General features: G+C 51.2%; 1 long non-coding RNA gene across 2 annotated transcripts; it reads left to right on the top strand.

Moving 5' to 3' along the window:
• Window positions 1-797: 797 nt before the first annotated feature.
• Window positions 798-19,987, top strand: LOC131419446 (uncharacterized). Of its 2 annotated transcripts, XR_009223257.1 has the most exons (4): window positions 798-866; window positions 16,763-16,912; window positions 19,159-19,249; window positions 19,924-19,987. It is a non-coding gene; the product is annotated as an uncharacterized LOC131419446 (long non-coding RNA). The 2 variants fall into 2 exon arrangements; XR_009223256.1 differs by lacking the exon at window positions 19,924-19,987 and having other exon boundaries at window positions 19,159-19,441.
• Window positions 19,988-22,263: the final 2,276 nt, after the last annotated feature.

The following is a 22,263-nucleotide window of genomic DNA, read 5'->3' as shown; positions in this document are numbered from 1 at the left end:
GGTTCTGAATAAAATATGCCTTACCATCTTTGACAAGTGTCATTGAATATTTTTCTTTAAAACCCCCAACCGCAATAAAAACCCAGGCCAGGCTCCTTTCCTTGCTCCCTCAAGCCATTTCAGAGCTGCTTGAGATTCTGGACCTGCTCTCCTCGGAGACCTCTATTATGTGAGTCATAAGACTTTTCCTAACTTCTGTGTGTGTGTGTGGAGGGGGGCACACACCAGCATCAGTCTCTACATGGGAACCACAGCACTTGCCAGTGAGCAGTCATATTTTGAAAGGAAGCTCTTTCTCTGAGTGGTAGGTCTCAACAGTGGGCTCAAAGTATTCAGTGAACCATGTTATAAACAGATGTCCTGTCATCCAGGCTTTGTTGTTCCATTTGAGCATTGACTCTAACTTAAAGTCACCAGATGCATCACACCTAACAAGAGAGTAAGCCTGTAGAAAGGCCCGGGGTGGGGTGGGGGGGGTGGATTGGAGGGGGAGGGGAGAGAACAGGATCAGTTAGAGGAACCAGAGGTCAGAGTGTGAGACAGCAGCTGGAGAAGGGGCCAGAGCAGTCAGTAACAGCACAGCAGCCAGGTCAAGTCCCTGTGCACCAGGTCTGGGAGTCAGGACCTTCTCCTAATTGCAGTCAGTGGGGGAGCCCCACTTCTGGTTGGATCCCTGGGGGACAAGAAGGCAGTGTCTTACCACGTCTGTCTGTCCACAGCTCCCAGACCCTGGCCAGGGAGCACGAAGCACTGATGCAGAAGTACCTGCACCTGCTGCACATCGTGGAGCCGAGAAGACAGTGGCCAAGCAGCTACGGCAGCAGATCGAGGATGGGGAGATCAATATCAAGCGGCTGAAGGCAGAGGTGACTGCTGGCTAGGGGTGCAGAGGAGGCTGGCCAAGAGGCCCAAGGCACAGGCCCAACACCTCACACTCCAGGCTCCTGCAGGATCGGGGGGCACATGATGGGCAGGGGGACCAGCTTCCAGTCACAGCTAGGCCAGCCTCCAAACTTAAAGTTAGTGATGCTGGCAGAGTGGGAAGGGCCTTAGTCAGATCTGAGTTCAGATCCTATCTCTGCCACTTGACAGTTGCAACCTGGAGTACGTCCCCCCATCATCTGTGCCTCCATTCCTTCATCTATAAAACAGCCTTTCTCTACTTGCCTGACAAGAGTGTGAGGATTGAGTGAGGTTATTTATGGGCGAGCTTTTAGTTACTCTGCTGATGACCACATTGACTAAGCATTCCCACATTATCAGCTGAAGTGTCCGAGGACACAGGGTCCTGGTAGGTCATCATAGTGTGGGCTCCTGGCTCAGTTCCAAGCAGTCGTTCCCTCTGCCTGTTGTAAGAGCTCCTACAGGGGCTCACCGGACATCAGTCTGGAGGCCACACTGTTGCTAGGTTAAGCCATCTAGAACTTCACTACTCAAAATGTGGCCCATGAAGCAAGAGCATGTTAGAAATGCAGAATCTCAGGCCCTGCCCAGACCTCCAGAATCAGAATCTGCACTTTCACAACATCCCAGTTGATTGCCATTTACATTAAAGCTTGGGAGGCGCTGGCTCTCTGTCCCTTAGACGCCCCTCACCAGCTGTCTACCCCAGCGCCGAATGATCTGATTGCCCTCCCCCCTCATCTCACCATGCTCACCAGGTGCTCAGAGCCATTTGGCCATGTCACACGAGGACCGTGGACGCTGAGCTGAGGACGGGAAAATGGAAACAGATTCTAACCAGGTTCAGCTGCATGATTTGTAGGGCCTGAGGCAAGGGAAAAATGCAAGGCCCTGGGTGGAGTCGGGGAAGTCGACCTCCCCTTCTCACAGCCCACCAACCCACCCATGGCAGACAGGCGACCCCCCAATATCAACCTCCAACCTCCTCTAACCTCTGTGCCATGATACACTTGGTACCTAGATGAGAGGTGGGCAAGATGCCCATGCTGAGTCACCCACCTAGTGCCCAGGTATTGTCTCCTCCCCCTGCTCTGAGACAGCATTGGGTGTGCACTGCACCCACCCTTTCTGCACCTACCCCGAGGCCCCTGCAGAGGGTGGAGGGTGACTCACGGTGGGATGTGAGTCTTCCTGGCTGACTCAACCCATTTACTCCCAGACAGAGGGTAGAGGAGGTCATGGGTTCTGGGGTGCCAGCATGTGGGAAGCAAGCAGCTGAGAAACAATCCCAGGGAGGCAGCAGGAGGCAGGAACACATGAGGGCTGAGTCCCACTCCCCTGGGGCGTGCTCAATTGTTCCATCAGATGTTACTCCTGAAACACAAATTCAAAGAGAAATGGTTAAGAATTTCAAGGTGGCAACCGCAGAACTTGAAGCCCCAAGCATGGGGCCTTCTGAGCATAGGACCCCATCACATGCCCTTGAAGCCAGCTCTGCCTGGAATGTTCAAAGATCTGAAATTGCCAATTCCACCTTATGGTGCCGCTGCCAAGCTCTGAACTATGGTCACATTAGCTTGGAACTTGAGGTTGAACAAAAGTTTCAGATTCCACACACCTCTTCTACCCTGCACCAGGCTCTGTCAGACATGCTTCCTTAGTCAGTCCCCACAACCATCCTCATAGGATGGAAGGAGGAAGCAGGCTCAGAGAACTCAAGTCACCTGCCCAAGCTCACACAGCTGGGAGGTGGCAGAGGCAGGACTAGAACCCAGGTCTGCGTGTCTACTTGCCAGTCTTCCCACTCTACTTGTAGCCTCTTCCCACATGGCTCCTGGGATGGGGGCTTGTCCCGTGTCTAAACCATCTGGTTCATTCTGAGATCTAGCCTAGCCCTACACATATCCCTGAAACCAAGCTGAGTCCTTGCTAGGGACCAAGGAATAGGTCTAGGGACCAGTATCAAGTTAGTGGCTTCATGATCAAGGGTGTTATTCTCTCACTCACTTGTTCACTAACTGCCTAAGATCAGCTGACCACTGCCTAATCCTGTTCCCCAGGCTCCTCTTCCCTCATCACTCGGGGCTCCAGCCAGTGATCCCTGGTCATGAGCTGAGCACCTCTTGGCCTTTGCACATGCTGGGGCTTCTGTTTGGAGTGCCCCTGCCATCCCTATGCTTCCCTGCCTGGTGGAATCCTACCAAGCTCGAATGCCTCCTCCTGGGGACTCTCATCCCAGAATGTGCTCCATGCCCCCTGCTCCAACGGCTTTCCCACTCTAAGCATGCCACATCAAAGCCAGCTCCTTGGGTTTCTGTACCCCACCAGGCATGGTGGGACCTCCATGAAGGCAGAGTCATTTATCACTCTGTCCCTTCTGCCTCGCACATAGTAGGTACTCTGTAAGGGCTTGATGAATGAATGGACATCAGGTGCTGTGGTAGACAGTAAAGAGATGGAAGTTTCTGCCCTTAAGGTCTGATTGTGGTAGAGTGTGCTTGGTGACATATTAGAGCTTGCGGTGTGAATCCAGGTAGATAATGAGTCATTTTATGGCCAAAGAGGGTATGGGTTCATGTCGCATATGCCCTTGAAAGATTTTGGGGGTTGGTAGGCCAGAGAAGGGGTGGGTGCAGAGGGCAGGGCCCTCTCTGGTGCTGGGGAGCACAAAACTGGTCAGTTTTGACTGAAAGTGTGTGTGTGCGCGTGTGTGTGTGTCAGTGTGGCAGCAGAGGCCTGTTTGGTGGGAATTTGGAACAATGTTTCCAACTGAGTGCGTTACTCTCCAGGGCAAATAAATTTTTTAAAGAAGACTTTGAAAGATCAGCTTGGTAAAGCTTTCTGGCTGTAGTCTCTCTCTCCCTCCCTCCTTCCCTCCTTTTCTCTCTTTGTCTCTCTGTCTCTCTCTCTCACACACACACACAGACATATCCTGCAGGGCAGAGGGCACCTGTGTGCTCTGGAGGGGCTCCAGGATGGTGAAACAGAGCCCATTTCCCAGGAAGTAGGCCATCAGGTAGGCAGGAGGCGCTGACGAGCCAAGTAAGTGAGGAGTGATGCCCATGACAAAGACAGAGGGTCTTAGAACGTCAGAGCTGGGAGGGATCTGAGAACTCTGAGGTCCACAGAAGAGGAAGGGACTTATGCAATGTCACTCTAAGGTCACTTCCAGCGCTGGAATCCAGGCTTAACCTTGGGTCTCCTGGTGTAGATCCTTGGCCTGTGGCTGCCCCACAACTGATTCCTTCCTTGCTGGGGAGACGGGCCAGATAAAAGGTGCATGTTCGGGAACCACTGTGTCACCTGGATGGCTTCAAGCTCTCGTGGGCCACATTTCCTCTGATAGCCAGAAAAATTCCTCAGGCACCATCCCACATATTCCTGAGGATTTTCTAGGGTCTTCCATTTTCCTGGCCACATCTGGCTTCCAATTCTGCTCTCCTGGCTTCTTGTATCACTTCTCACAATGGCTGTCTTCACTCAGTCTTGACTGCTCCTTACCCCCGTGTGGTCACTCCATGTGTCCGTCAGGTGGAGCTAGATTCTACTGCAATTACAAACAGCCCCCAAGTCTCAGTGGCTTAAAACAACAAAGATTGCTTTCTCTCTCACACTGTGTTCAGTGTGGGTTCTGCTCCACAACATTCTCAGAGACAGGGACACAGGCTGACGGGGCTCCACCATCAGGAAATTCACTAGTCCCATGGCAGAGGAAGCAATGTGGCAAATGGTGCCTGACAGCTCTGCTCACATTTCATTGGACAAAGCGAGTCACATGACCACACCTGTCTTCAGGGTCCTGGGCAGTACAGTCCTGCCCTGTCCCAGGAGGAGAACCAGAGTATCCACGAAAGCCCTAATGACATCCAACTGGCTCCTCCTTCAGTTCCCAAGACCCCGACACTGGCAAGTATGGACCAGACTCTCTGAAAGGCTTAGATACAGTAGAGGGGGTTTCCAGTACTGAAACAGAAAATGGCTTACAGGTAAATAGAAGACATCCTTGCCCTCCTATCACTCAGCCTTTCCTGCTACAGGGATTTCTTGCTGACCTCCTCTCCTGACACTGGCCTCTCTCCACATACTTCCAAGTGCCATTTTGTTGGTGGTGGGGGTGTTCATAATCCCTTTATCTGCCAAGACCCTCGCCCCCGTCCAGTGATGTGCCAGAGCTGGCTCATACCAACTTGCAAGTTGGTTGTGAAATTTTCAAGAATCTTGCAAGCTTGTTATTCACCCTTTGGTAGCTTAAAATGGGCCAAGGTAAGAATGTTTACACCATGGAAATCGGCCAGTGCTACCAGTCAGAGTTTTTTTTTCAGAGAGCTGGTCGTTAATCCTTTACCAATATATCCTTGTCTACACCTTTTTTCAGGACCAGCTGAATACTTTGCTGGGCCCAGTGCAAAATGAAAATGCAGGGCTCTTAAGAATTTCAAGGCAGCAACAGCAGAGCCTTAAACCAGGCATTAGGCCCTTCTAAGCAGGCTGTGCACAGGTCACCCATCGAGGACACTGGCCCTGTCTCTACTCCTTCTATACTCTCCACCCCCAGAGCCCCCACCCGCAGCCATCTCTCCCTAGAGGTAACGGGAGATCACACCCAAACAAAAGTCTGCACAAAATTTATTAAGCAAAACTATCCAGCTCTGCTCAGTCTCTTCTCTCCCATCTAAACAGCCCTCTTGGGCCCCATCTTTGGTAATCAAAAAGCTCCAAGGACCATCTAAAACAACGGGAGCATCCTCCTCTAGGAAGAATCCTCTGCTTCTCTAGAATCCTCAGTTTGCCACCATTTCATTGTTTTAATAGCTATTTTTCTCCCATTTATGATTGGAAGTAAGTTGGGATGGCTTAGGCAGCCCTAAAGGGCAGGGTAGGGGTTTAGAGACGGTCGTGGTATTTTCCTGGCTTGGGAGCACTCAGAATCCTGCAAGGCTGACTCTGCAATAAACTGCAGAGATCTTAATGCATGGTTTAAGGTAAAACTGTAGCCGTGGAATCAGGGTTGCAAACCAACTTTGACATAGAGAGGGCCGCCTTGACCCCTTCCGAGGCAGCCCCTCTGCAGGGCCCACTCTATGCCTTGAGTCCTGTTTCCTATATTCCTCCTGCCATCCACACCCCTGCTGCCCTGCACTCAACACCCTGTCATACTCTGCATCTTTGTTCACACCATCCCCTCTGCTCTAATTCCTTCCATCCTATAGCACACCTATTGGGCACCTTTTTTTTTTTTTGTGAGGAAGATCAGCCCTGAGCTAACATCCATGCCAATCCTCCTCTTTTTGCTGAGGAAGACTGGCCCTGGGCTAACATCTGTGCCCATCTTCCTCCACTTTGTATGGGACGCCGCCACAGCATGGCCCGACAAGCAGTGCATCGGTGCAGACCCGGGATCCAAACCTGGGCCGCCAGCAGCAGGGGGTGTGCACTTAACTTCTACACCATGGGGCCAGCCCAGTTGGGCTCCTTTTTTGTCCTGCAAAACCTCTGGGTAGCGCTTGTGGCTTCCATGGTGAGACCCTCCCACTTCAGTAGGGGCACACCTCTGTTCTGGCCTCACCTTGTTGGAGTATAAGTTACCTCTGTGGGTATCTGACACCCTTCTTAGGCTGGAAGCTCCTCCAGGGAAGGGATCTGACATCCACCTCTGGCTGTGTCTCACCCGTACCCAGCATGGTGCCCACCACAGAGACTCCATCAGGACATGCTGACAGGATTGGCACAAAGGGAGACAGAGATGGGCATCTCTTAGGCTTGGAAGAGGCCAGAGGGAATGGAGAATGAAGGAGAGAGAACTGAGTTGTGTGGCAGCTGTTGGAAAAGCAAGAAGTACAGAGATCTTTAGCAAAACCTTGACTGCTAACAAACAAGAGAAAACCCTGGACTAATTCCCCCATCAATGACTGCACTGACTAAATGCATTCTGGATTAAAGACACTGTCTCCAGAGAGGGGACTGGGGTGTGGCAGGAGCCAATGAGCAGTGCTGCTAATGGGTGTGGCAAACGAGGATTTGCCTCTGATGGGCCAAGAAGGCCAGACTGTTGGATGGCAAGTGGGCAGGGCTCAGCTGAGATGCCAGGCATTGAGCCAGGTTGGGTAGCCAGAGCTGGACTCTAGCAGGCGTGTTGGGGTGTAAGCCCGAGTCCCAACTCTCCATCGCCATCGTTGACAAGGGTCAACTGAGCCGGCCTTGGACGTCAGCCAAGCCAACCCAGATCCAAAGCAAATGCATCCCCAGAAGGGACCTGCAGGGTAAGAGAAAGGCAGCCTCTGCGAGCCCAGCAGGGCTGGGGCTCTTGCCTCCATCCTGACACTGGTTCATAGCAGGGATGGTCTGTGGCCCAAGGCTTCCGCAGGCTCACAGCTCTCCAGAGCTTTGCCCACCTGGCCCGATCTTTAAATCCGACTCCCAGACTACTGGTGTTGCCTGTGCAAGGAGCAGAGCGCCTGACCTGACTGCGTCTGGTTTTTGCTCTGGTCCCTGGGGAGTAGATGTCCTGTAGATGTCTCTGAGAAGAGCGCCATCAGTTTTACATACAGACTACTTTTACCTACACACCCACACCCACACACACACACACACACACACACACACACCACCATCCTAAAGAGTAAAGGATACCACGTGCAAATCCCAGAACTGGCAAAGAGAGCAGACTGGCATGGGGGTGATGACATCAGGGAAGTGAGGGTGCTGACTGGGCATCCATGTGTCTCTGAGCTCTGCACGAGCCTGTGTGTGTAAGTCTCTTAGCTCTTTAGAGGTCAGATCCAAGAACAGCCATTATTTCATGTGCCAAGGTTCTCAGAGAATCGAAAAAATAGAAAAGCCTGCATCGGCCCTGAATATTTCTCCATTAGATATTTTCAGCCGCTCTTCAAGCACAGGCCGGGGTAGTTTTAGCAACCCGGAAGTGGAGAGCGGGTAACTGTCCCATTTTGCTTTTAAAGTGCTCCATTCGCTCAATTGTCAGAGCCCATTCATCCTGCAGTTCAGCAAGTGGCCTTGAGGGGACAAAGCCACATGCCCTGAAAAGGGAGCAGAGCTGGCTCTGTGGCACATTTGTGATTTCCTGAGCTACTATCTTTGGATGTGTGCCACTTAGCTCAGAGGTGTCTCTGCGCCCACTCAGCACTTTCCACCCCCTGCTCTTGTACTGAGCGAGTGAGACCCCAGGGTGGGGGTTTGCCCTCAAGGCACAAACTGCTGTGAGATGGCACAGCCCCCTGTGACAGCTCCCCTTGGAGGACAACACCAGGGGCCTCCAACAGCCAAAATGCTGGGTCATCACAGAGAGATGGAACCGAGAGCACACATGGAGAATGGGACCAGGGAGGGACATCTGATGTGGCAGAGAAAGACAGAGACCACTGCAGGGAGATGGGGACAGTCTCCTAGGCTGGGGCTACCCTGACTCCTGGAGGGGTTCACTCTTTCTCTCTCAGCCTGTTTTCCTGTCCACAAATGGAGTGCATGACAGAGTCCCTTTGGCTTCCCCTCTGTCATTCAGTTCAAACCTCAGACACATTGGGGAGGTTCCCAGGTCTCCAGGGTGGTAGGAGCTGGGAGTGATGAGCAGGGGCAGAGGAGGAACAGTTGGGAGGGGAGGGGGCTGCAGGAAGTAGCAGAAGTCTCTCTGGCATCCTTACAGCTCATCCTGGGAGAGGAGACTCGGGCTGTGTTCTGGAGCTGGCTGGCTGGGGAGTACGGGCGGGGAAGAGGGTGCTGGGAGGGGAGCCATGGCAAATGTGGCTGCCAGGGGTGCTCAGGGGCCCCTTACCCAGCCTGGTGCTAAACTGACAGTGAGAAGGCATGTTCCCCAGGGCTCTTTAGGTGGTGACAGAGCAGGTGCTTGGGAGAATCCAGGTGTTTTTGCTTTTCTAAGTTTCCCCCCAAAAGGGAGTGCTGGAGAACTAGCATTTACTGAGCACCTCCTCTGCACCAGGCCCTGTTTTGAGAGGTTCAGGGGATTCGATTGGAGATGTAAAAGAAACTTGCCACTCCAAACAAGTGGACTGAAGGTATATTTTATTATACAGAAGAGAGTAAAGGCGATAGTCCGCAAACAGATCTGAATAGGTCAAATAATAAGAGGGAAAAACACTAGCTCAATTGGAAAGGGAAACATGGACATCGACTGAAGGAAAATGACACAAATCAATCAGAAATTCAGACATGAGGTTGACTGAAAAGAGTACACATCAGATTGGTTACTCACAACATCCACACCCCACTGCTGGGAGAGTGCCTTCAATTGACATGGCTGGGTGGGAATCCAATCATCAAAGGTCCTGGGCCAGGTGTCCCCTTCACAGGTGAGACTCTCACCAGGCCTCAGTCTCCAGCGGTTTATATAGCGTCAGTAGTTTTCAGAGTAAACAGTTATAGAGTTTACAGAGCAAGCATTCAGTGTTCCCATGCACAAATGGTTATCAGTGGCATATGTGCACTGAGCCTCCTGGTTATTGTCCCAGCCTGGCAGTTGTGCACGTGCATTGTTTTCCCTGGTTATGGTCCCAGCCCAGCACAGATGGCCAGTCTGTCCCAGGCTACAATGCCCAAAGGACCTTGAGATGTTACAAATTGCAACTATCTCCGTGGGAGAAAGGCCAGTTCCCACCACACAGAAAGCAGCTTTATATTTCTTTGTGTGCTGGTGGCTGTAGGTCAATGGAACGGCCAAAGATGGCTGCACTCATGTCAAGACAGGCCCTCAAATTGTCCCATTACTTGCAGGAGTGACCTCATTTCACCTTCATATTTTACAGAAAAGAGGTTTTCTGATCTGAGGTTCAGACATGTTATGCATCTTGCTAGAGGTCACACAGCTGAGAAGCAGCTGCAGAAGCAGAAGCAGCATAGGGCAGATTTGAGCCTGCTCTGTGTGGGTCTCAAGCCCTAGCTCTTTTCACATCATCAGTGGCATTTCCTCTGAATTCTCCAGAGCCCTGAGTTCGTCTAAGATCCCTCAGGGTCACCTCAGCAGGTGGGCACTGAGGGTGCCAGGAAGGCTGGCAGTGAGAGCAGCTCCTGTCCTCTGCCAGCTTCTGGGACGTGTGACCATGTTTAGAAAAACTTGTGTTTGGTTTAGTGCTCTGCTGTCACCATCTTGAAATTTTGTCATTTTTAAAAAAGGGATCCTGCTTATTTGCTCTGCACTGGACCCCACAAGTTACATAGTGTATCCCGCTGATGGGGTTTTCACATAAGGTGTCACATGAGAAAGACATTTGCTGCTAGAGTCCCACGGGTGGTAGCAACCCCTGCCCTCTCTCTGGGCCCCTCAGCTCTGCTGGATTTGGGGGCGGGGGACCCTTGGAGGGGCAGGAACTCCATGGCCGGAGCTTACCTTGTGCCTCCTCTGTCAGTGAGGCCATCGTGTGTTTGCACCAGATCTTTACCAAGGCCTGAAGGCCTGCATCTCCAGCTGGCCCACTGGGGCCTGGGTGAGCAGGAAGCCCTGGCAGAGGTCCCCAGCCCCACCTGCACCCAAATCCACCTGAGAAGCCCCTCTCCAGGGCCCACTCCTCCAGGCTGGCGGCACTTCCATCCTCCCGGGGTGTAACAGCGGCCCCTTAAAAACACACAGAATCCCTCAGAAGGAGCAGAAGAGGAAAGACAAGTTGGCAAGCTGTTTTTCTAGGATGAAGCAAGATATTTTTAGTTTCTTATCTACTTTTCCCCTTTCAAAAATTATATATATGAACCCATTTGAGAAAATTTGACAATCTAGAAAAGCAGAAAATGTTAAAAGCTATAACAGCCATAGTTCTGCTTCCCAAAGATAACCACTGTAAACACTTTGGTGTGTTTTCTTCAAAATTTTTTCTATGCACAGGTCTTGGGGTTTTTACCCCCGTTTTATTTACATAATGTCACAGGGGCCGGCCCGGTGGCGCAAGTGGTTAAGTGCATGCACTCTGCTGCGGTGGCCCGGGGTTCACTGGTTCGGATCACGGGTACGCACCGACTCACCACTTGTCAAGCCATGCTGTGGCGGCATCCCATATAAAGTGGAGGAAGATGGGCATGGATGTTACCCCAGGGCCAGTCTTCCTCAGCAAAAAAAAGAAAAAAAAAGAGGTGGATTGGCAGATGACAGCTCAGGGCTGATCTTCCTCACAAAAAAAAAATAATAATAATAATGTCACACATAAATATTGAATTTGAATCTTGATGTGTTTTTTTTTACTTAACATTATAGCACAAATGTTTTCTCATGCTGAAAGTATGCTTTTTGATGGCTGTATGATGCTCCAGTACCTGTGAGCATGCCCTCATCCATGCGGCCATCTCCAATCATTGGCTCTTAACGTTGTTGCAACTTCTTGCTACTAGAAACACTCATCTCTGCATCTGAAATTTCATATGAGAGAGCATCTCCTTGGGACAGGTTTCCAAAAGTAGAATGACAAACAAAAGGTAGAAGCACGGTAAAGGCTCCCACTCCGTCCACCCTGCGTCACTGCTCTCCGAGCGGGCTGTACCGCCATGACGGGCCCGAGGGCTGCACAGCAGGACCCCTGCATCGCGCCTCTCCCACACTGAGTGTGACATTTTGTTGTTCACTTCCCTAGGTCAGAGAGCCCCGCTTTTCCCCAAGGTCACAATGAGAAGAGGCCCTAGAAAGACGAGGTCTGCACTTCCTGTAGTTGCGTGGTTGAAGGTGCCGTCCCTTGGGTAGTGGAATGCCCTGCGTAAGCTCCCACTTAGAGTTCATCGCAAAGAAAGCACATTTTTCTTTTTTAATGGAGTTTATAAGCAGAGGTTTCAGTGGGCCCATCTCTGCCAATCAAATACTGAAGGGCAGGTTTGGGGAGATTGGCTGGTGTTTCAGGGGCTGGAAGGCAGAGTGTTGTGTATCCAGGAGATTGGGACAGAGCGGGCCAGCAGCAGACCCAAGTTGCTGAACCTGGGGAGGCATGGAAGGACAGGGACACATGGATAAAGGGACAGACAGCTGAAGGGACGTGACTCGCGAGGGCATGTCATGTGGGGGAAGCCCTGGAATGGGAGACTCAGGAGACCTGGTTCCAGGCCAGCTACTGACTCACCTTATGACCATGGATGTGTCACTTCTGTCACTGGTGGGGCACTCTGGGAGGGAGGCCTCTTGGGAGAGCCAGGGCCGAGGGGGATGTGGAGCTGCAATTCAGTTACCACAGAGGCCTCAGCTGAACCCCCAAAGCTCCGGAGCTGGGTGGCCCTTCGACCCTCAGGCGGCGAGGCACACCACAGCACCCACAACAGCCCTCTCTGACCTTCCAATACACAGGTGTCGGACTAGACAGGGCTCCATCTCTATAAAGATCTGTGACTCTGATGCAGTCCCGATGCCTGGGGCCACCTATCTGGCCCTGGATAGGGCAGTGGTGCCAGAGTCATCCACAAAGGCAAGGGTGTCTCTGGGTGGGAGCTCTGAACCTGGACCTGACCTCCATGGGTGGGGCTGGGTGACCAAGGGCTTGTGGGGCATCTCCCGAGCAGGCCCGTTGGCCATCCTGCTGCCGATGGTCAATTTCTCTCAGGAATTGGTCTCCAGCCACCAGTACAGCCTGCAGATCCTGGCCCACTGAAAGCAGAACAGTGACTTTGACAAGCTGCTGAAGCACTATGAGGCCAAACTGACTGCAAGGAGAGGGTGCTGGAGGACTTCCTCACTGACCCCATGTTCCAGCTGGCACCTAGCCCTGTCCTTGAGGGCGCATGCCTGGGGAGCCTACTGGGGACCATGTCAGTGAGGGCCCCAGCTGGGAGGAAGCCACACCTGGGGGCACCAGGGGGCCATGGCCAGGACAGCCCAGGCCCTAACAGGCCCCAGCTCTGGGCTGCCTGGAGAATGGGGTTAGAGCCAGACCCTGACCCAGCGGATGGCAGGCCTGTCCAGCTCCACAGAGCAGGCAGTGTGCAAAGGTGAGGGGGAGCTCCTGGTCCTGAGCCCACTTCCAGGCTCTTCCTCCTGCTAGCTTAGAGCCTCAAGCTCTGGGCTCTTGGCCCAGACAAGACCCTGGAAGAGGCTCCACGTTAGAGTCTGAGATCAAAAGTGCTGTGGGTGTCTAGCCTCAGCCCTGCTGGTGGGAGTGCTGGGAGCTGAGAGAACCATTCTCTGTCTCCTTTGTCTCTCTCTCCCTCGCTACGTTGCTGCTCTGTCTCTGACTTGCTTCATCACTGTCTCTCTCCTTGCCTCTGTCTCCCTGTCCCTCTGTCCTTCCCCATCCTTGCCTCTGTCCCTGACCCCTGCCTCTCCCTGCTGCAGATTCCCAGGCACATTCTGACACTACATGAGCTCCTGGCCCACTTTTCACGAGCACATCAAGCCAACAGCCTGGACGACGCCAGGGCTAAACTGGGGGGGCTGTCTGGGTGAGCCCGGCTCCCAGGTGCCCCCACCAGTGGACAGGCCAGGACTGAGGATGCTCCCCAGCGGAAGTTTGCTGAGCCTCAGATGGTAAAATCTCATGTTCAGGTTAGGATCCCAAGGGGTGGTGGTTGGGGGACCCCCAGCCTGCCCCACCTGGAAGCAGGGCCCCTGGAGCAATCTGAGGAGTTCACAGCTCAAGCCCAGGGGAAAGTTGGTGGGATGGTGTGGGTGGTGTGCTGTCCCTGACACAGATGGGGTTCTAGGAAGGGCCCTGGGCACTCACGTGGGCCCATCTGCCAGGACGGGGATCCGCCCAGTGACTCGCAGGCACTCTGCCAACTTCCCCTGTTCTCCAGTGTCAGTGTCACAACATGTGGTATAGGAGCCCCAGAGGGGAGCCTGGGTGACGAGCCTTCATGTGCCCAAGGCTGCAGTCAACAGCAGGCAGTGTCATGGGTGGACAAGCCAATGACTTGTCCAGTGTCAGAGGCCCCAGCCCTCTGGTCAAGGCCCCTCTGCTGCCCCTCTTTCTGTTCCCAAAGCCCAGGGGGATCCTTCCTCTGCCGGGGCAGAAGCAGAGGGACCAGGGAGGAAGGGCCTACAACAGCCCAGGCAGCAGCTGACGGTGGCCTGCACCAGGTGGTGGCAGTGGAGGTGAGGAGGAGGTTCAGATTCGGGGTGTGTTTTGAAGATGGAACCAACAGGAGTTTCTGATGCATTAGATGTGAGGAGAGAGAAGATGGGAGTCAAGGATGATTCCAGAGTTTTTGGCTGAGCATGCAGAAGGTTGGAGTTGCTGCTAACCGAGATGGAAAAACTGGCAGGATGGGCAGGTGTGGAGGGGAAGTCTTTCTTGCTTCACTGGAGCTTGACTGGGGGCATGTTAAACTTGAGATGGACAACAGTGGTGGAGAGGACAAGATGGAGGAGGACGTTTGAGTCTGGAGTGTAAGGGAGTGAGCCATTCGGGAGCCATCAGCTCGGAGATGGTATTACAGTCACAAGACTGGTGAGATCACCAGGGGAGTGAGTTTAGGCAGGATCGAGATGTGTACCAAGAGCTGAGCCCTGGGGTCTCCACTTTGTGCAAGCCAAGAGATGATGAGCAACCTTGTAGTCAGTGATGGGCTGCCAGAAGCTGCAAAGGAGGGTGGGTCTGCAGAGTGTGGGGTCTAGTCCCCAGCCCTGCCAACCACTCAGTGCCCTAAATGGCTTCCTGAGTCCAGCAAAAGGCAACCAGTAGGGCCACGTCTCCCAGCTGGGCAGAGGGAGGACCAGGCTGGACCAGGGCAGGGCACAGTCCACGGAGTGGAGGTTCATTCAGGGAGCAGATGTAATCAGAGCGTGATTGCAGACTAACAAAAAGCATTGTGGGGTGGGGACCCCAGTCCTCTCGTGCCCCAAGGAGCCAAATCCTGTACACTTCCCCAAGGAGAAGACTTGGGGCTCCAACGAGGCTCCTTGTCCCTGCGGGATGCCCTATCCTGGTGTGGGCAGCGGTGAGGAAGGCACATGGGTGCCAAGACGTTTGTCCCAAGACCCTGATCCCCTTTCCCGAAGCCTCCTCGTCTTTTGTCCCACCTGATCACCTGCACCTGGCCTGAACACAGCCCTAGTGGCACAGAAGAGGGTTTTCCTGTCGCCCTGACAGCAGCCCATTCATCCTCCTCTCCCTCCCTTGGGGGACTGAGGAAAGCTCCCAGCCCAGCAGGAAGCCATCAGATAACAAACCCTCCCTGGCTCTGCTCAGAAACACTCCTCTCCTGGGGCTGACTCTCTCCTACCTCTGGCCATTGTCCCGCATTTTCTCCTGAACCTCATCTCTTGGGCTCACTGTAACCCAGGTCGTCAATTCCAGCTCCCCCGGCCGACTGTGGCCCTGGGCACTCCTCCGCAGCTGCGGTGACAGTGTGGCTCTCAGCACAAACCCCAGCCGGGGCTGGCAGCAGTCTTGAGCAGCTGCATCTGGCACTTGTCTAACAGTGAAACTCGTGTTGCTACTGTGGGATCGCCCCCTTGTTTGTAGCAAATACAGCCCTCCTCAGCAAAATCCCCACCCTCGTCAAAAGAAATGGTTCTGCTTACCTTTGCTAACCTGCAAAAATGAGTCCATATCCAGGGAACTAGCATATCCTTGAAAGGTGCCTCCCTGTACCCTGTCCCTTCCAGAAGAGGGCTAGGGCCTGGGCTGCTGAGAAGAGAATTGCTGGGATGGAGGGACTGAGATCCTAAGAAAGAGACCCCATCTCCATGCTTCAGTTTGATAACCAGAAAACAACGACAATAGTAGTTTTATAATAACACCTTTGCAACCAGTGATACTAGAAACAGTGATCACTGCCCTTTACTCAAGCACCTGCCATATGCTGGGCCTGAGGTCAGCACGTGAAATGCATTCTCTTCCATCCTCACTCCGACCTTCTACAGATGAGCAAACTGAGGGTCAGAAGGGCCCAGTCATTTGCTCATGACGTTGAGTTCGTTAATCACCGATCCAGCTCAACCAGTGTCATCTCTCATTGCTGGGAGAGTTAAGTTGGACAGTGTCTACTAGAGAACTTCGTAAGCCATGTATATTAACGAGCCCTCTTGGTGATCTGGTCGTGGTTGTAGAATTTGAGGCATCAGTAGACAAATAAGGGGTTTTGTACTTTTCTTGGAGTAGGTGGAGTACTCTTTCCAGACGCTCCTCCCGCCAAAATTACTAACTTCCTAAGACTCCTGAAAACCCATCAAGGATCTTAGCAAAGTTGGCAACTCAAACGCCTCTTTTCCCAGCAACGCTAGTTTTAAAAAGCAGTTAAATGGCGCCACCTTCTGGAGGAGGGGTGTTGCGGCAGTCAGAAGATGACAAATAAGAGTGTTGTCATTATTCTCAGATTGAGGGGCAAGGTGTGTCCTCCTCCCCCCAGACGTGCTGGAGCCTACTGGAGTCAGTCTTTCTGTGAGCCAGTGGGATTGCCAGGTGTTCCAAAACTAAGCCATTCCAGGGCCCGAACATTAAGGAAGCAAGTGTATAAAGTGCATTGGGGGAGGGATGGAGACAGTAAGTGCAAAGGCCCTGAGGCAGGATGGGTGGGTGGAGTTCTATGGATGGAGATAAGGCCAGTAGTGGTGTGGGGGGCAGAATAGTGAAGAAAGGTTCTTTCCTCTACTCCGATCCTCCTCCTAGTTTTTCCATCTCTGTTCCACGTGGTTTAGACTTTTAAATCAGACCTGTTTTCTAGCTATTAATCTCCATTTCCTTCACTCTGAAATAAGAACACCTTTCTCTTTGGGCTATCAGAAGGATGATGTGAGCTCATGCCCATAGAGTGCCCAGCACAGTGGGCATTCAATATGCATTCTCTCTCCCCCTTCGTGACCACAGGCTCCACCTGAGAATCCTGGGTGCTTGGCCTTCTTCTTATGTCTGGCCAGAGGCTCGGCATTCCCTTCTCCCTGAGAGACGGGGGCAGCCTGTCTCTGACTTATTTTCTGTCCCCACAGGATAATGCACAATGAAGTAAACGAGACAGAGAGCATCCAGGAAAACACAGCCATGGAGGGCATGATGGTCGAAGGCTGTGAGACCCTCCTGGACACCAGCCAGACTTTTGTGAGATGGGGCATGGCACCCTGCCTCCCCCCAACATCAAGGTAGTCCCCAGCAGTGGTGGCATTCGGGGACACCACCAGTTGGTTTGGCTCCCATGTGTCAAAACCTGCCAGCGTGATTGCGGAGTATTCCGGGGCTGCTGGAGGAATGTGACAGCTGTATGTAGATGTCCGTGTCTGCATACATGGATGCAGATATTACTGGTTTTCACAGTTCCCTTCTCTCCAGATGTACACATGATTCTTCCCAGATGCCCTTGATGTGTCTGTGGATGTCATAGTAAAGACTGACATGTCCTTTTGGGGAGAGAGGAGTGGAAGATGAAGACAGATACTAATTGGCCCCGTGAATCACAAGCATGTTCAGCATCCGAAGGGAAGTCGTGTGGGTCAGTCCCTCTGTCCCTTGCTCATCATCCTTGGCCCCTTGCAGGAGGCTGTGATCACAGCGGTTCTCACGGGTAGGAGGTTTCCTTCACCCTCAGCCTCCACTCTCCTTGGGAGCTGTGTTTGAGAGACACAGCCCTGTGAGGGGGCAGCTAGAGGCTGTGACTGAGGGGACTGACTTCCAACTCGGAGACGTTAGAACTGCAAGACATTTGAGGGTCACCTCTTCAGATTCCACTTGCTGTGGGACCCTCAGCTTCTGCTTGCATGCCCCCCAGGTGACCTCCACCTCAGATGGGCCTCCTGAGTTCCTTCTATCCAGCCCTGGAACTCTCTGAGCAGATGAAAATCTCAAAGGCTGTGCAGCTGCCTTTGGCCCCTGCTGCCCTTAGCAAGGGTATTGTCGACTTGAAGTTTTGTCCTGAACCCCTGTGTGTGGCCCCCTGTGCCTTTCCCTAGGCCGACCCTGTGACCTGCTGAGCGCAGGGCCATCCTCCCTGTGTCCGGCCCCCTGTGCCCTTTCCCTACGCTAACCCTGTGACCTGCTGAGTGCAGGGCCATCCTCCCTGTGTCCTGGCTCCCCCTGAGCTGCATTGGGCCTAAGCTGGAAGTGACCAAAGAATGACTTCTCCTGGGGTGGGCAGTGTCACCACAGTCTAGGAATCTGCTCCATTGCCCTGAGCCTAAGCATTTCCTCCCCTCCTGATGGGCTGGGCTGGATGTGGAGAACAGACAAGGGGGCCCAGCAAGGTTCCAGGCAGTGATGGACGTGGGCACGAGGCAGAGAGGTGGCCCAGAGCAGGCCTGGGGAGATGGAGCGTCAGGGAGGGTTTCCCGAGGAGGCATCACTGGAGTCGAGTCTTGAAGGGTAAGTAGGAGTGCACAGGGTGGATGGGGTGAAGGAAAAGCCTTCCAGGCCAAGGAGCAGCACTCAGGAGCCACAGGTATCTTGCCCTGGAGCTAGAGTGTGAGCAGTGAGGGGAGGCGATGGTAAGGAAGGAGAAGTGCTGGAGCAGCATGCTGGCGGGCCTTGAAGGCCTGAGTCCCGAGGACAGTGAGGAGCTGCTGAAGTAAGTAGGGAGAGGAGGCCTGGAGCATGTCTTAGGGGAGCAGGGACTGCAAATGGGTTCATCACAGTCCCCTGCTCTGCCTGGGAGTGGCTTCGGAGTGCACATTGTCGAGGACTGGGGGCTCTGCAGCCAAGCATGTCATGAACTGATGGGTGATGTCTGCTGCGGCTGTGTGTGGCAACAGGTGCTCTGTGTCTCTTGCTCATCCCTCTGGGCCAGAGCCAGCTCCACACTTGTTCAGCCTCCTGCTCACCACGACCCAGCCCTAAAGAGGTACAGCCTTTTAGATACAGGATACAACCTTCCTTAGAGAGGGACTACAAACAATACCCTAGTTGGCCTAAATTCAGCCACAAATTAAGAAAGCCTTCAGGTTCAACAATATACTTATCTTAATTTCAATCACAGAAACTAACTCCTAATCTAATGCTGCATTAATCTATTAATTCATAGAAGTAGTACTGTTACTATGAGGGACAAGAATTATTTCTCCTTGCATAATCTTATATCAGAACAGATAATCACCGAAAGTTGGCAATAAAATAAATTCAACCCAATAATCATTTATTACATTAATCGTTAAGCCAACACAGGTAAGCATTCAAGGAAAGATTTCAAAAAGTAAGAGAAACTCGGCAAACACAGCCCCCACCTGTTTACCAAAAGCATCTCCTCTGGCATTTCTGGTGTTACAGGCACTGCTTACCCAGTGACACGGTGTAAAGGCCGCAGTGACTGGACCCTGCAAAGGCAGCATCATCATTTGTTGTCTAAATGAGGGCTTGTATGAACGGCCACTCGAGGGTTTTACTCTCTCTTACTTTTAATCAGTGATATTGACCTTTCCCTGAAGAGGCGGGAATGAGAAAATAAGACGAGAAGACTCTATGGAGCTTCAATTAATTAAAAAAAAAAAACAAAGGTAAGCCAAATCAAGGGATAACAAAACTTAAATGGACTAACAATTTTGGTTGGGGTGACATCAGAGAAGAAAATAACCTCTGAGTCATTAAAATTTAGACCAGCTAATCAAAATATTTTATCACTTATTGATCCAAAATGTTGATCAACAGAACAAGTTACCCTCGGGATAACAGAACAATCCTATTCTAGAGTCCATATCCACAATAGGGCATATGACCGCGATGTTGCATCAGGAAATCCCAGTGGTGTAGCCACTATTAGTGGCTCATTCGTTGAACAATTCAAGCCCTACGTGATCTGAGTTCAGACCAGAGTAATCCAGTCGGTTTCTATCTATTCCATATTTCGCCCAGTACGAAAGTGCAAGAGAAACAAGGCGTACTTTAAAAAAGCACATTCAAACTAATAGATGATGTAATCTTAATCTAATATATATGTGTATATAGCCCTGCCTATGAACGGGGTTTGCTAGGGTGGTTGATTAATTGCATAAAACATAAACCTTTATAGCCTTTATGTGTATATAGCCCTGCCTATGAACGGGGTTTGTTAGGGTGGCTCATTAATTGCATAAAATGTAAACCTTTATAGCCAGAGGTTCAATATTTCTCCCTAACAACATGTTCATAATCAATCTTCTTTTATTAATTGTCCCCAATCTACTTTCCATAGCATTCCTTACACTAATTGAATGAAAAGTATTAGTTTATATATGACTCTGTAAAGGACCACATCAATGGCCCCATGATCTGTGGAGACACCAGTATTTACATCAGTGTCACAAGGCCATCAGCTGGAGTTCACATTGGAAAATGTACCCAGGAAGACACCCTACAAAGGACCCACTAGCACACAACAGAACAAGTAATGTGGACTTTTGTCAATGAGCATGTGAAAATGTACCCGGGAAGACACCCTACAAGGGACCCACTAGCACACAACTGAACGAGTGATGTGGACTTTTGTTGATGACCATGTGAAAATGTACCTAGGAAGTCACCCTACAAAGGACCCACTAGCACACAACTGAACAAGTCATGTGGACTTTTGTCGATGACCTAGTATTTAAAATGGTAGGATAAAGATGCAGGACTCTAAAGTGTTCATGGAAATGCTGAATGTACAATTCAGAAACAAAGAATAATCAACAAGGTAAACCAACTACAATAGATTTATCATTGCTTACATGTACACAGTAAGAGTTTTTGCTGAACAATTAAGTATTCAGGTATTTGTCTTGATGAAAACATGAAACTTTATGTTGAATAAAAATGGGCCATTTTCCTGTATTAGTACATTACTACTCATCACTTAGCCAATTGCTATAGTTAATGGAGTTATAAACATAATTACAAAGGCATGTATCCATCTGGAAATTGTAGGGCCAAAAATAATGTTTTCAATATTATGTATTAGAATATGTATATACATAACAAGGATGAGAGAAAACTTTGATTAAAGCAGATTAAAATGTAATCTAATCTTAAAAGAGTAAAAAGGGTCTCAGTCCTGGGAGACTGGGGTTAGGCAGTAAAATTTCATAGAATTCTGAGACTGGAAATAGGCTATTCCCTACTTTCATTTTTTGTTGTCGTTGCCAAGGGAATTTGGCCACCAAGAACAGAGAGATGGAGGGGAAAGAGGACATGGAAGGATATTGTAGACATGGGAAGGGTTCCATTTTCAGGACACCTTAGAGCAGCCGGCTGTCCATATTCTTTCTTTCTTTCTATCTATCTATCTATCTATCTATCTATCTATCTATCTATCTATCTATCTATCTATCTATTTTTATGAGGAAGATCAGCCCTGACCTAACATCCATGCTAATCCTCCTCTTTTTGCTGAGGAAGACCAGCTCTGAGCTAACATTTATGGCCAATCCTCCTCCTTTTTTTCCCCGCAAAGCCCCAGTGGATAGTTGTATGTCATAGTTGCACATCCTTCTAGTTGCTGTATGTGGGACGCGGCCTCAGCATGGCCGGAGAAGTGGTGTGTTGGCGCGCGCCCGGGACCTGAACCCTGGCTGCTGATAGTGGAGCGTGCACGTAACCACTAAGCCAGGAGGCCGGCCCAGGTTATCCATATTCTAGATCATGTAACACAAAGAATTTCCCCTGGGAGATGCCGTCTGTAGCTCTTCCCTCCCAATTTCCACTCATTGCTTTTGGTGAGATCATCCTAAATGAGAACAGGCTGGAAGGAAGACAGAGCTGCCTGGAGGAAAGCCTATCTTGTAAATTGACCCTGCTCTGGAGACGGCTGGGCAGAGGACAGGAGCTGCATGTTGGATACCGGCCCCTCTTCAGTTCAGGGACTTTCCTTTATTGCCCAAAGCACTGGCTGTTAACACTGAGGTTCACTGAAGGCTAATGGGATGAGGTGTGAGACTAAGGTGTCAATAAATCACTTGATGCAACATGTTTTCATGTGTATCAATATGTGCATAACTACAAAGAAGGGCCCTAATGTCTTCATGATCCTTAAGTGAAATCTGACTCACACCCATTCAGGAATCATTGGCAATAACGTGTAATGTAGAAGAAGGATCGTCAATCTAAATGAACTTATCCACACACTCAGTGTCCTAGTCAGTATGAGATGCTGTAACAAAAATACCATAGACTGGGTACTTTATTTTTTTTGCTGAGGAAGATTCATCATGAGCTAACATCCGTGCCAGTCTTCCTCTATTTTGTATGTGAGTCACCCCCACAGCATGGCTGCTGATGCTGGTGTAGGTCTGTGTCCAGGAACCAAACCCAGGCTACCGAAGAGGAGCTCACTGAACTTAACCACTAGGCAGTGGGGCAGGCCCATAGACGGGGCACTTTTGGGGTTTTTCTTTTTTTTTTTGTGAGGAAGCTCAGCCCTGAGCTAAGATCCGATGCCAATCCTCCTCCTTTTGCTAAGGAAGATAGGCCCTGGGCTAACATCTGTGCCCATTTTCCTCTACTTTTTATATGGGATTCCGCCACAGCATGGCTTGACAAGTGGTGCGTCAGTGTGCAT

This window comes from Diceros bicornis, chromosome 21 (genome assembly GCF_020826845.1).
Source record: "Diceros bicornis minor isolate mBicDic1 chromosome 21, mDicBic1.mat.cur, whole genome shotgun sequence".
NCBI classification, from domain to species: Eukaryota; Metazoa; Chordata; class Mammalia; order Perissodactyla; family Rhinocerotidae; genus Diceros; species Diceros bicornis.
The sequence above is the reverse complement of the archived record's forward strand: the minus strand, read 5'-3'. Positions and strand labels throughout refer to the sequence as shown.